Source organism: Magnolia sinica, chromosome 5, assembly GCF_029962835.1.
Source record: "Magnolia sinica isolate HGM2019 chromosome 5, MsV1, whole genome shotgun sequence".
Lineage (NCBI taxonomy): Eukaryota > Viridiplantae > Streptophyta > Magnoliopsida > Magnoliales > Magnoliaceae > Magnolia > Magnolia sinica.
Window position 1 is genome coordinate 80,084,152 of NC_080577.1, and position 12,553 is coordinate 80,096,704.

General features: G+C 36.7%; 1 protein-coding gene across 1 annotated transcript in view; it reads left to right on the forward strand.

Annotated features, from left to right (window-relative positions):
* Positions 1–12,553, forward strand: part of LOC131246185 (T-complex protein 1 subunit epsilon) — a 37,022-nt gene that overhangs the window by 6,930 nt on the left and 17,539 nt on the right. The window lies entirely within an intron of this gene.

Below are 12,553 nucleotides of genomic sequence, written 5' to 3' on the forward strand. Positions count from 1 at the left end.
TAGTGATGATGCTTATACTATTCGCAGAGTTGTTTTCCTTTATTACTATCAACTAATTCTGATTGCTAGGAAAGTTTTGCATGCTAAATGTTAGTGATAAGTGGTAACATAGTATCTACTTAATTATTATTTGAATTCTGATCCCTTTTGGCTTCTGTCTTTTTTATTTTCCTGATTTCCAGTCATGGTTAGCAATGCTTTCTGTGATAATTAAATGGCCAGATAAACTTTAAATGTGTCTGGCAACCGTTACCTACATGAGAAAATTGGACATATTAGATGTGAGTGTTCAAATTCAAAGAAATTCGAGTAATGAAAGTTTTATATGATTAATTTCCCAATTCATTCTGATGCATAATTGTAATCAGATGTGGAGTGGGCTTCTTGATTCTGGGTGTGTTTTTCTGTATTTTTCTGATTTCCCCCCTTTTCCATGGCTTGCAAACAGTAATCTGTCGCTGGGGTTGTGGGGCTTTGCCTTTGTGTTGGGTTTCTGTAGTTTGTTGCCATTGGGATTCTTTTCTCATAAAAATTCTGTCTAAAGAAAAAACAAACTGATGCAGTCGATCAACAGATGAAACAGTCCCAATTGATTGCTTTCTTCAATGCCAATGGGCATGGACATTGGAAAATCAAACAGAAATTTCCCGTAAAATATGCATAATAGAAGTAATGAAAGAAAAAGTCAGCAACTTTGAATGATTTCCAACAATAGAAGGTTATCTGCCGGGAAAAATCACAAAAAAACAAAAAAAAAAGAAGCAAGCAAATTCAGTTTCCGGAAGTGGGGGAAAGGGATGCAGTGGTTTGGAGTAGCGAAAAGTCGGGAAGCTTCTCGGTCCATTCCTTCTACAAGATGCTCAGAGGTGCTCTGATGGGAGAGACTAGCAACCAAACTTCCTTTAGTTGGTTCTATGGGACTCCCCGAAGTTGGTGGCATTTGTATGGTTGGCAGCTAGAAAAAGGGTGATTATGGTGGATAATCTCCAAAGGGGATTCGCGATGTGTCCCAACATGTGCTTGATGTGTATGAGTAGTGCAGAGACAGTTAACTACCACTTCACTCACTGCAACTTTGCTCAAAGTGTGGGACAGCTTCCTTGAGGCATTCAAAACTCCATCAGTAATGCCAGGGTCAATTGAAGATCTACTTTTGGCCTGGCATGGGGGCAAGTTGATAAGAAAGGAAGGTTGGTATGGTTGATGGTTCTTATGGCAGTCTTATGGGCTCTTTGGGGGGAGATGAACAATTATTGTTTTTGAAATTGAAGTGGGACGGTACTAGAGGTGGCGAGAAGGGTGAAGCGGGCTGTAGTGGATTGGGCTTCCTGTTCAAAGACCATTGATGGTTGTAATCTATAGATTGCGCTTCTTGTTCAAAGTCCATTGATATTTGCATTCTAATTTTTCTTTTTGGGTTGTAGTTGTTCCCTATCTCAAGTGTTCTCGGGCAGTGGTTTTTCTTAATAAAATTCTTATTACATTTAACAAAAAAAAACCCTTCAATTTCTAGAAACATAAACACAAATTCCATCATTTTAATGTGAATTTCTAACTAGCAAACTCACTGTAAATCATACTGATCCAAATACAGATAATGCTAGAAGGAAAGGAGTGTTCAACTTAGATAAAACTAGGGTTTCAGTGATCCAAGTAACTCCAAAACGTCTGCCTTTCTTGTCTCCAAAGAGACAATACAGCAATCATACTAAAAAGCCTTCCATATGGCTGACAAAGGAGCCCTTCACACTGCAAATAAACTCGAGATCTTCACCTCCTCTCTGCCATAGGCCTATTTAATCTCAGCTTTTATAATGCTCTGATACTCTTAATACAAGAACTGAAAAGAAAAACTTGAACCCTGAACTAATTCTCTCTTGACAAGTGTCCAAAAATCCCTATGATTTGGATTCTTTTTTTATAGGAATAGCCAACTGTTTATGTAAATATAGATGTAAAGTTTTTTCTACAACAGGGGCATCAGTAGATTAACACCTTGATTTTGCTACTCCATTAATAAGCACAAGCCAAAATGGATTTGAACAAAGCAGCAACAATTTTCACTTTATCTTCAAATATGTGGGCATTTCTTTCGAGACACGCACTCCACCCAAAGGACATTGTGCAAGATATCCATAGAATTTGATCAGCCTGTCCCCGTTAGATGAATACACGAAGCCATCAGATCTTCACTACTGGTCCAAGGTTGCACCCAAGATACCCCAAACTTGGCCAGCAGCATAACCCACACACTGTAAGCCATTGGGCTGTGAATGAAAGATGTTGCACATTTTCCTGGTCCACATGGCACATAAGACATCCGTTTGGCATTTGAAAACCCTTTATCTTCAATTTATCTACTGTTATTCTGTTACGGACAGCTGACTAGCAAAATACCTTCACCTTGTGTGGTGCTTCACCTTTCCACACCGATAAGTGCCATCCTAGTGGTGTGCACGACGGATCCCTAATTGCCTCTACAAAGAGAGCCATAGAGAATTTGCGGACCATTTAAAGCATTGAGAGAGCTTATTTGTGTGATTTCATTTCCAAAGGATTTCACATAAATCTTCTACAATCGAGGTGGGCCAGCTTTGCACTTAGATTTTTGGAGTTAAAATTTAATTCATCTTTTGGATGGAGTTTGGACTCCTCCCTTTCGAAGAAACTTTAAAGACGAGGAGTTTGAAGAGCTTTTAGGGCTTCTTTCTTGTGTGCAAGAGTTTGTTTTAAACCTTGATGTTGCTGACTCTGTCACTTGGATTCCTAGGAGATCTGGAGCCTTCTTGGTGAAGTCCTTCTACAAAGTCCTTTCATCCCCTAAGGATCTGGCCTCTTCCAGTTGCACAAGCCCCCATTGGTCCTACCGAGCCCCTTCGAAAGTCTCTGCCTTAGCATGGCTTGCTGGCAGGAGTCGTATTCTTACCACATATATCCTCCAAAAGAAGGGTCTGTATCTTCCAAATGTGTGCCTCCTATGTTTGCAAGATGCAGAATTTGTTTCCCAACTTCTCCTTCATTGCCCCTTTGCCTCAGCAGTCTGAAATGGGATTCCCACTCTATGTGGAGGTTTCCTAAGTGTTCCCTTATTCGATCAAGGCCCATATCAAGTCTTGGGATGCTAGAGCTAGAGGGAAGCTTAGAAAGAAGAGTTGGAGGCTAGGTCTGCTGGTAGTTACGTGGTCCATCTAGTTGGAAAGAAATAATTGTTGCTTCATTGATGTAAATAGCTTGGTTAGTAGTGTCTTGTATAAGGTGCTTCAATTCATTAGGGAATGGGCACTGGCTAGGTTAAGACTTAAGAGCACTGGCTGGGTTAAGACTTAAGAGTCTGTGGGTTGGGTTTGGGTTTGGGTTTGAGTTTTTTGCCCTTGTATCTTTCTTAGCTTCCTTTTCTATTGTTTTTATGTTTTTTTTTTCTATTGCTTTAAGCTTTTTGGCCTCGACCCTTAAATAAATTATTCACCCTTAAAAAAATTGATTCATCTTGTAGTATACTATTGGTATCAATATTGCACTTGGTACCACACCTTTGAGAATGGGAAATATTGTGGGATATCATAGATATTGTGTAAAGTTGCAGTTTGAGCATAACTTTGGGAACTTTTGGAAAAAATGGTGGAATTTGCTGAAACTTTCTGAGATGTTAAAATGATTACACACTTAGAACACTAAAGACTTCAAAGAAAACTTTGTTAATAGTTCATGACATTGCTAGTGCGTGCTTTAGATTTAACAAAATTAGCAGCCTGTTGATTTATTAGGAACGAATAGAAGACAATGATTGTCTTGTAGAAGAGGTTACTAGATTGTCTTGCGGAAGAGGTTACTAGTTTCTATTCCGATCTTCTCCATCGGGAGGATAGGAATAGACTGAGATTGGATCTCTTGCAGTTCAAGAGGCCGTTAGAGAGAGGAAGCTTGCTCTCTGGAATCACCATTTTCCTTAGAAGAGGTGCAAAGTGTCATAGATTCACTGGTAGGAGATAAAGCTCCCGGTCCGGATGGGTTTCCCATGATGTTTTATCAAGTTTTTTGGGAGACGGTCAAATCGGACGTCATAGAATTTATGCTTGAATTTTTCAACAAGGGTAATCTTTGAAATGATCTTGGGGCCTCCTTTATTGCTACAATTCCAAAAGTTGCAAGAGTGGACTCTTTGAAAAATTTTAGGCTCATAAGACTCTTGGGTGGCCTGTATAAGATATTGGATCCTAGGCATAGATCTAGAGCTAGAGGCATCCTATGCAAGTTGGATGTGGAAAAGGCATATATATGATCATGTTGACTGGGGGTTCTTGGATTATGTGTTGCAATGTCTTAGATTCAGTGTGAAGTGGCGGAGGTGGGTTAGGGAATGTGTAGGATCAACCCGATTTTTTGTTTTGCTTAATTTATCTTCCAAAGGCTTCTTCAAGAGTTCTAGAGGCCTTTGGCAAGGTGGCCCTTTATCTCCTTTCCTTTTTGTTATTATTGTTGAGGCTTTGGCAATAATGCTTGATAAGTGCAGGGGGAAGTTGTTATTAAGGGCTTTAAAATTGAAGGCATGGCGTCGCCAATCTCTCACCTCCAATTTGCGGATGATGCTTTTGTTTTGTGATGTAGATCCATCTATTATGGAGAATTTGAGAACTATTGTTCGTTGCTTTGAGGGAGTTTTGGGATTAAAGGTTAATATTTCAAAAAGTAAGATGTTTGGGGTTCATATGGGGGTAGAGGAAACTCAAATGTTGACATATATCTTCAGATGCGCAATTGGGGAGCTCCCGACTAGCTTCGTGGGCCTTTTGTTATGCATTGGCAAGCCAACAAAACATCTTTGGGATATGGTTGTCGAACGGTTCAAAAAAGTATTGACCAGATGACAATGTTGGTGTCTTTCTATTGGTGGCCATATTATGCTTATCAAGGCTACCCTCTCCAACCTTCCCCTTTATTTTATGCCAGTTTTTAAATGCCCAGAGTTGGTTCTTTCAAGGGTTGAGAAATTAAGGCGTGGCTTTTTATTGCATCGGGTGGAAGATAAAAAGAAATTCCATCTTTTGTGTTGGAGCAATGTTTACGAAGGAGGGGGGCGGGTAGAAAAGACCTTAAAGCTATAAGTTTGGCGTAGCTTGGGAAATGGCTATGGAGGTTCGGGAAGGAAGATGGGGCGCTTTGGAAAGAGGTTATCAAAATTTTGTGGATGTTCCGAGGATGGTTGGTGGTCGAGGGATTCTTCTTATTATTGGATGTTAGCTTTGTGCAAAGGTGCGTTCAACGTCAAGGCAACTTTGATAAATAGTATCAGTTTCTCTCTTGGGAACGGAGAGAGAATTCGTTTTTGGGAAGATGTGTGGCTAGGTGATTCTCCTTTAAAATATGATTTTCCTCGAATCTACCGCCTTGCCTCGGATCCTTCTATTGCAAATTTGGATTACTTTTCCTTGATGGGGGAAGAGGTACTTTGGGACTCTCCATGTTGATTCTACTTGCGTGACAAAGAGGTAGAAGAATTTGTAGCCCTTCTTAATCGTATCCACTTATGCCTCCTGAATCCTTCTTCTTTGGACAATATGCTTTGGAGACTTGACAAATCTGGTAGTTTCTTGGTTCTATCCTTCTACTCCTTTCTAATTGTAGAAGCCTTGCCTAGGGTTGAGGCTCACACTACGTATGATTGGCATTATCAAGTCCCTCCCAAGATTGCTGCATTTATGTGGTTAATAGGAAGAAAGAAGGTTTTGACCTTGGATAACGTTTGAAAAAGAGGGATGATCCTTCTGAATATTTGTTTATGCTGTATGGGGGATGGGGAATTGGTTGATACTTTGTTCGTGGATTGCCGCTTTATCAGCTTAATACGGTCAGGCATTTTGTCTCGTTTTAATGTGATGTGGTCTCTTTTGGAGTCTGTGGGAGATCTTTTGGAAGCTTGGCACAGTCAGTCTTGGGAAAGAAATGATGATTTTATAGAGAATTTCCTTGCTTGCTGTCTGGTGGTCCATTTGGTAAGAAAGAAATGCTAGATGTTCCAGAGGAGAGAGTAAGTCAGCGGAGGGTGTTTCCTTTAAGGTTAGAATGCTCATTGTCGAGTGGGCTTCCATCATTGATAGCTTAAAGGATGCGATTTTCTATTTTTGGGGTTGTAGCTGGGCTGCCCTTTCGGCGGCTTTTCGCTTTCTTGTTTTGTTTTGCTTTGGTTCTTTTTAATAAAATTTTAGTTATCTCTCAAAGAAAAAAAATAAAATAGTTTTCCATCTTTTAGGGGAGAAAACCACATGATGTTGGACAAAACTATGCTGTAGAATCCCCCTCGGATTAGGAAATCTCCTCCACATTCCTGTTTTGATTTGAAACATTGTTTTAAATAGCGTCGCTACATAGCGTGCAGTGTACGCAACATAGTGTAGTTCCCATGTTGTGTATGCTATATGTACTGTAGCATATGCTACAAGCTTGTAGCGTGTCGCTTACACTGCACCATATTGCCAATTTTATTTTAAAAAAAACTCCTTTTATTTAGTAATGTTAGTTTAGCTGCTGATGTAACTGGTGGTGAGCAATCCTTTTGACACGTGACAACAATGATTTAGAAGTATTAAGACGATCCAAATGGTGGGTCCTATTGTTGATGAAGAATATTTGTACATATACCATGTTAGATAGTTTTAACCATCTATACAAGGGCCTACACGTGTACGGTTGAAAATTTATGAGTTTTCTAAACGGTGTGAAACACACTTAGTCATACTTCAAAATGTTTTAAAAGAAATGGGTTTCGAAAGAGGGATTTAAAAGTGTTAGTCCCTTGATATACATTGATACACCATCCTCTAATGGTTGGAGCTTTTAGAGCAAGTGGTTATTTATGGGGGGCCATTGTTTATGGTGTGAGTGTCCCTCCACCTTGCCCAGTATGTTCCCGTGTGGAGTTCCACCACGCACGTGCAGGGGAGTGTTGGAGTCCCTTAATATACACTGATAAACCATCCTCTAATGGCTCGAGCTGTTATAGCAAGTGGTTATTTGACAAAAAGCTTTCTTTTGAAAGCCCTAATATCCTTGACGGCAAGCCTTCTTTCCACCAAACTTCCTATCTTCGATTCTCCCAATCTAAGGAACCTCTTAGAGACAAAGCTTTAGGGCATTGATCGGTCCTGAGAGGTCCTACGGCTGAAGTTTCATGGGCATTGGAGCCCAAATAAAGAAGAACTTCGAGATTCCCCTTTTGAAGTGTGTACGGCTATGGAGCTGAAGATTTGTGGTTTTTGATTGATTTAAAGCTAACTATAGGTATTTCTTTTAGTCTCTATCTCAGTTAATAACTTTTTGGTAAAAATATATTTTCATTGATTTAATAGTGATTTAGAGTTATCTTTTCAAAAAAGAAAATTCGATTTAGAGTGTCTTTCAATTCTATTTTCCATTTTTTTTTTTTTCATTTTTGGGAGTCGGTACTGTGCAATATTGTAGAAAAAGCTTGTTCTACAAGCATTTGTCTAGTGTGTAGTGGTCTCTATTATTTCTATGGTTGATCGAACCATCATGTGGGCCACCATGCAACAGTTGGTTTAAATATAAATAGATTGACTTTGATAAGTGATAATTAATAACTTTGTTTTGAACATGTTTTTATGTGAAAAAATGAAGCATTTTTAGGCTTTAAAAAAAATAGTATTTATTCACAATATTTATCATTTTTTTCCTATTATTTTAACTTAGAAATAGAAGTATCGTGTAGCTTACACTACACACTGTAGAGGGCTGAACGGTATGCAATACACTACGCGCTTTTTAAAACACTGATTTGAAATAACTCAAGAGCAGTTGCTGAAATGAAACTACAAAGAGAATCCTCAAAAAATTTCAGGATAAACGACAGTTTTTTACTGATTTAAGTTGTTTTCGGTCACAATTTCCAAGTGCTGCAAAATATCGATAATATGTAGGAAGAATGTTGCACATAGTGCATGATATTTAACAAATATCGCAAATACCACAATATATCAGTCAATGTCAAATGATATTATTGTCGAAGTCTTCTAAAAATTCTATTCCACAATGGTTTGGTAATGACAACCCATTGATACTGGAATATCTGTCGACATTTTGGCCTATACCAATGGTATTTAAAATAGTGTTTTGTACAAGCAATGTGGTATAGAATTTGACCTAGTATTTTTATATTTTAAAATTGGGAACTTGTCATAAGAAAGTTTGAATTTTGAGGCTTGTTCCATTGAGCTTTACTTGATTTGAGACTGATTTGGGTTTTTGCATTGGCTATTTGGTTTGAGACTGATTTTACGGCTTGTTCAATAACTTTGGTCTTAGTATTTTTTGTTGCTCATTATTTTGAACTTCTCATTGGTCATTTGGTATGATTGTCTGTCTTTAATTTGTACTTGAAATCTCATACAAGATGTGTGCATGCGCGCTTGATGCCACATGCAAAGTCCATAGCATACTCCACTGTTTATTTGCTTACCATTTAATTTATTATTATTATTATTATTATATTCATTTTTCAACTTTTCTACATTTTCAATTTTGCTATTTTAACATCTTTTAATTTAGTTTATGAGGCTTACGCCTCAGCGAGCTGCAAGGCTCATGCCTCAACTTGTAAGGGCTGATCACTGTCCTCCTCAATTGTTCTCCACGCCTATTAAAATCTTGGGGTGCATGTTACTTTTCCATGGGGTAGTGTATAACAATTATGGAGCCATGGCATCCCCAAGGGTATGCTGCATGCACCCATTGGAATCACGTCCCACAACACTTTTTCATGGAACATGTCACTAATGGAGAATAACAATAAGGGGTCATTTGGCTCCTAGGAACCCAGCCCTTGTGAAATGAGGGCGAACTTGTGTTTGGATCCTAGGAAGGGATGGGAAATGAATTCCCAAAATTTAACCTTTTTATGTTTCCCATATTTAAGATGGTTTGCCAAGTTTTGGAAATCTATTATTAGGAATCCAATTTTTGTGTTGGATATTGGGATGGAGAGAAGAGGAGTCTTTATTTATTATTATTATTTTTATGACTTGGTCATTTTTGTTGACATAAAGTTGTCGAAACTTTGTTATCTACAATCACGTTCCATTCTTTCGCTTGCACTACTAAGCATTGTGTCGGAAGGGCTTTTTTTTGTGATTTTCATGTAATTTATCACACTTTTTGGGAAAACATGGGGAAAATGGTTGAAGGGAAATTTTGGAAAAAAATAATATTTTAATATTTTTTATTCATTTTTAATTAAAACATGATTTTTATTTACTGAAAATTGACAAGGACTTAACAAATGAGTAGATGAGCCATCATACATGCTTGATTTCATATTTGGAGTGCAAAATTGCAAGCAATTTGGGAAAATTGGGAAAATTTTGAATTTTCCTCAAATCAGAACACCTACACTCAAATTTTGAAATTAGAGTGTTTGTGATGATTATTTCATCAAATACTCGTCTCAATTGACAGCTGGTTCAAGGAAAATTTTGAAAAAAACATGGACAACATGAAAAACCAATGAATATCGAAATCAAAGCTCCAACTCCATGATTTTTCATGCAAAATATGAAGAACCAATGGATTTGTAACCATTTGACACTGATTTAACATAATTTTAACAAAAAAAAAAGGATCAGAAATTGAAAATGCTCACCGGATCGAACATTTAGGATGTATTGGCACTACCAGTGTGTTTCGTATCGCACAAGTGGGATACAAGATATATTGTGGGATATATTGGCCAATATTGTTGATATTTAAAACATTGCTACTAAGTTAAAGGGAAGATGCAAGAATGAAGAAACTAGAAAGATCTTACAATACAACATAACACCAGAGAATGGGATACTGAGTCCAACTACCCACTTAGATGGATTATGTCCTCATAGCTGGACAATGCACTTGAAAATTTGCTTCCTGTGAACATGTTGAAACGGCATTTGGGTATTTACCAAGATAAAAACATTCCTCTATGACATTGGTCAACCTTTATGGAAGGATATGTCGTAGTTCTGTAAATTGGCCCCAATGTAATCCAATTGCTCCATATAAAATATGCATCATTACATGGCTTTATTTATAATGTTCATTCCGTAAATCACTCAGCATACTGACCATTTGTAATTAGGTTAGATTCTCTCTCTCTCTCTCTCTCTCTCTCTCTCTCCCTCCCTCCTTTTTTCCTTCTGCAATTAGGTTAGATAGTCTTCATATGTACATCTTTTGTTGGTTCCTTTTGTCAAATTATCACCCTTTGGTAGGTTTTTGCGCCCGCCATAAGAGGATTTGGAGCTTTCCCATTTTATTTTGGATATGTTTCAGAAACATAGGAAAAGGAAAAGAATCACAAGTTTTTCAAACTTACTCTGCAACTGAAACTGTTCAACATTTCTTGTTTCTGGAAGGGAAGAGATGTGAGCAGGGTGTGCCAAATCGGTTACGTATCGGCCGTATCGGCCGATACGTAACGGTAACGGTGCGAACCGTTACCCGTTTCGGGGCCGTATCGGCCGATACGATTTTTTGTACCCGTATCGGCCGATACGGGCCCGTAACGGTAACTTTTTTTTTTTTTCATTTTTAGCTCATTTTTTGCTGTTTTTTTGAAACCTCTTGCTTCCAAATTGTTTTTCACTCCTTCTACTACTAATTTCGACCAACCTTAGCTAGGTATTTGAGATAAAAACACATTATATTACAGATTTTTTTGAATCAAAGCTCGGTGGGCCATTTTTCAGAAATTCGTCAAAAATAGGTATTTATACTTTTTTTAATATGTTTTGCTGTTTTAATCATGTCATATGATGTGTTAATCATAGTAGAACATGTTAATGTACATTTTACAGATTTGGGTGCCATTTAATAATTTTTTAATATTTTTTTCTATTTACGCATGAATTTTGGCCCCTTTTTTTAAAATTCGAAAAATCAAATTTTAATGGTTGTTTTGCTGTTTTAATCATGCCATTTGATGTGTTAATCATAGTAGAACATGTTAATGTGCATTTTACAGATTTGGGGTGCCATTTTATATTTTTTAAATATTTTTTTCTATTTACGCATTTATTTTGGCCCTATTTTTGAAAATTTGAAAAATCATTTTTTAATGATTCTTTTGCTGTTTTAATGACGTCATATGATGTGTTAATCATAGTAGAACATGTTAATGTGCATTTTACAGATTTGGGGTGCCATTTTATATATATTTTTATATTTTTTTCTATTTACGCATTTATTTTGGCCCTTTTTTTGAAAATTCTAAAAATCATTTTTTAATGATTCTTTTTCTGTTTTAATGATGCCATATGATGTGTTAATCATAGTAGAACATGTTAATATGCATTTTACAGATTTGGGGTGCCATTTTATATTTTTTTCTATTTACGCATTTATTTCGGCCCTTTTTTTGAAAATTCGAAAAATTATTTTTTAATGATTCTTTTGCTGTTTTAATGATGTCATATGATGTGTTAATCATAGTAGAACATGTTAATGTGCATTTTACATATTTGGGGTGCCATTTTATATTTTTTAAATATTTTTTTCTATTTACGCATTTATTTCGGCCCTTTTTTTGAAAATTCGAAAAATTATTTTTTAATGATTCTTTTGCTGTTTTAATGATGTCATATGATGTGTTAATCATAGTAGAACATGTTAATGTGCATTTTACATATTTGGGGTGCCATTTTATATTTTTTTTATATATTTTTTTCTATTTACGCATGAATTTTGGCCCTCAAAAATAATTGCAAACACCTAAATGTAAGATATTTTCATATTACATTCATTCTAATATATCTATCATTGATAGTAGATAGTTAGAAAATTAAATATATGAATTTTGTAGTCAAATTCAGGTTATCTGGTTCATAAATTCATCAGACAGTCCGATACAACTTCTCACCAAAGAGTGGACCGTTACACCACCATAAACATGTTCCAATTTATAAATGAATACATATTTGGAATGCTTAGAATATTCCAGATTTAATCCATATTTTTTCATATTTTTTTGGCAAAAAAAATTTTTTGCGCCGTTACGGGCCGTTACGCCCCCGTATCCGTATCGGTTTTGGAGGTCACCGTTACCCCAACCGATACCGATATGGGACACCTTGGATGTGAGAAAGAAGAAAGACATGCAAAGCTTGTGAAGCTGGGAGAATAGATGAGGATCAATAAGAAAGTGAAAATAAAGAATTTGAAGGGGAGTAGGATAAAAAAAAGGAAGAAGAGAGGATTTGTGGTGTGCATCAGTTATTGTATTTCACCACAAACATGATGACTTGAGCATAAGGAGAAGGGAACAGAAAGAAATAGACACCAGTCACTGCTTTTAGAGCAAAGAATTCTGCAATTTACGGATTTGTGGTGATCCTTTATGATTGTATTTTGTTACTGCCAACATTAGATAGAAAACATGAAAGGAAGAACAGAGGTTGGAGTAAACAGTGTCCTTTGGTGAAAGAGAACACTGCAACTTATTTTTCAAAGTTACCTTCATTCCAGAAGTCTCCATACTTTTTTTTTTTTTTTTTGAAAGGTAACATAAATT